Source organism: Dreissena polymorpha, chromosome 7 (genome assembly GCF_020536995.1).
Source record: "Dreissena polymorpha isolate Duluth1 chromosome 7, UMN_Dpol_1.0, whole genome shotgun sequence".
Lineage (NCBI taxonomy): Eukaryota > Metazoa > Mollusca > Bivalvia > Myida > Dreissenidae > Dreissena > Dreissena polymorpha.
Window position 1 is genome coordinate 4,329,066 of NC_068361.1, and position 3,059 is coordinate 4,332,124.

Genomic DNA, 3,059 nt, shown 5'->3' on the forward strand with positions numbered 1-3,059 from the left:
TATATGGAAAAAGGGTTGGACATAAAGTTCTACAACATTATCGGGGGTCTTTCCCTAGAGTACAAAGTTACATCGATAAAGGTGACTGTTTTAGAAGTAAATATTAGTCGTCGTTTTGGAAATTTTTCAAAAACTTCTTAAAAAATAGATGCAAAAACTACTTTGACTATAATGATAGTAACAATAATTATCATAGCAGTATTAATAATGGTAATAATAATTATAATAGTAATAAAAAGAAATAATAATGACAATAATGGTTATAATAATAATAATAATAATAATAAAAATAATAATAATAATAATAATAATAATAATAATAATAATAATAATAATAATAATGATAATAATAATAATAAAAATAATATAAGTCTAATGAAACAAGGTAATATACAATAATGCACAATAATGAGTCCTATCCTGGTGCGTCTATGCAAAACGCTTCGTCTCCGATATAAATCTTTCACTTTAGTAAAAATAATGCCATTTTTTTCGTCGTTCAATGATTGTTTTCCATGGAGAAGAATTACATTATTTAAAGGGTGAAACGACCGCAATGCATTAAAAAGATTCAATCGCTGTGTGTGGTACTTAGTGCATTCAAAGAAAAACTGTGAGGCATTTTCTACCTCGCTGCCACAGGAGCAAACAGGCGAAGCAGTCAAATGGTTTTGGAACAAGTCGGAGTTAAGGTCACTGCAATTATTTCTTAATCTTGCATGTAATATAGAGGATTTCCTATTCCCAGTAAAAAATATTGGGGAATCTTTTCGCTAGCCCAAAGATTTTCAAGGACTTCTACGGATTGAAATGAAGAATTACGGAGCGGTACGGTTACGCTACGTATTAGCTACGATTATTCCACGGATATACTACGGAAAGCCACCGTTTAGAAAGTTGTTCTACGGATAGGCAGGAATTTGCACGATCGTGTACGATGTACTACATTTCAGCACGAAACAGTACGGACATGTACGGTCCATTACAATAAATTGCTACTGAAATACATCATTGAAATGAATGACAAAGCGACCATACTAGCATTTGTTGAGTTCACAATCATGAACCGCCAGCAAATTGCGTTTGCGATAAAGTTGTTACACTTGGATATTGATGTGGCACAAAATGCAGAGGCCGTAGTCGAGCTGCTTGACGATATGCACAGAGGTAATAATTATTCAATATCGTGTAACTAGTATAGCTTTGTGCTAAAGGTTACGCATTTGGAAAATATTAGAATTTGAACTTACTAGTAATACATTTTTTTTGCAGGTAAGTGGCTGCCTCATATGCCTTTTGAATCTTGCTCTTACTTTTACGTGATTTAATAATTGTTAAATTAATATCCGACATAATAAAATACAAAATTAATCTAAATTTCCTACGCATAATCCATATTTGTACACCAATAATTACATACTTTATCAGGTCAGAGAAGAAAAAGGAGGTGGTGGATAAGAGACTGGCTTTTAAGACGACCCGGCTCTTGGTTTTGGATGGAGGTGGTAGACTCTTCTCCAGACACGGCTGATTCCATTATTTCTGTTACGCGCTGTTGCTACCGTTTGCAGTTTTCTTTTTGGGAGGCATTCTGTGTATGACAATACAAGATGCTGTGGGCGCAATGTTCAATCGTAGTTCGTTCCTTTCTGTCCGTACTAGTCCGTCGCAATTCCCACTGCTTCGTAGCGGACCGTTCTAGTTCGTACTTACCCGTAATAGACCGTAGCGGATCCGTAGTTAGATCGTACTGATTCGTGTAGCATCGTACTTAATCGTACCATACCGTAGCGGATTCGTAGTTTGATCGTACCGATTCGTGGCGCTCCGTACTAAATCGCGTCGATCAGTAGCAGTCTGTACATTTCCTTGTTCGTTTTCCAATATTTTGATGGTAGATTCGTTGTGCTCCGTACTGCAATCGTAGCGGCCTACGAATTTTGACAATTTCGTAGTCATTCGTAGCCGGTTGAATCGTAGCTCATTCGTAGCTCTGATTCGTGACAGTGTGACCGAGGCATACAGATTCGTGTTAACTAATGTAAAGCAAGAACTATATGACATTGTATCAATCCCATCATATTGCTTCACTGAATTCGACTACGACAATCCATGATTTTGTGATTGCTAACGTTTAAGGTTAATATTATTGTGCCTCATTCTCTCGCGTTGACATAGTAAATCATATGAAGACCATAAATATTTAAGCATTTATTGAGCCTTGTATTGTGCAGAAGTTACTTTTTTATAGGTGATTGACGACATTATAAAACATGATTGTCAAACAAACAATCAGATTTTTACTATCGGATTTGGATGTAAATCAAGCGATGGAACATTTGACATTTTAAAATCAATTGAAAATGCACGCAAGCAAAGGGAAAAGATGGATAATAACACATCTAAAGCCAATATTCACATAGTTGAGGAAATATTCGACGTTTTAAAAAATTGTGGGGCTAAGTACATCCGAAAGTGGACCACCGCCGAGATCGCACAGCAATTCCTTACTCAAGGTGAAGCAATGTTTGCGTTAAAGGAGTTACATAAAGACAAGGCACTAGCAACACGAGTTGTCCATGAATGTCTGCCTGAGGCATGTCGACAAATTGTACGAGATGATCACGTTTTTAAAGTTATTAATTTTGTATTTGGTGGCGTAACGACATCAGTTGTAAGCACATTCAGACAAGCCAAACCATCAGAGGTACAAAGCGCTATTGAATCCGGGATTGCATACATACGGACTAACGCCAATATTGGATTATTGTCTTTTAATATGTTCAACGCAGTTAAAAGTATTCAGAACGCAGCTACAACACTACGAGGTACGTTGCGAAACGACGAACTTACTAACGGAAGAATAAAAGAACTTTTTGAAATTGTAAAACCATTCATATACGGTAATACACCAATAGAGTCCGCCTTGCAGTCAGCAAGCCAAATATTTAGACATGCACAGTCAAATGTTGAAAAGGTGATGATCGTTGTATCGGATGGAGAATGGAATGATGCATTATCGTTTGCTGGAATGTTTGAAAATGTAACTGTCGTTTGTT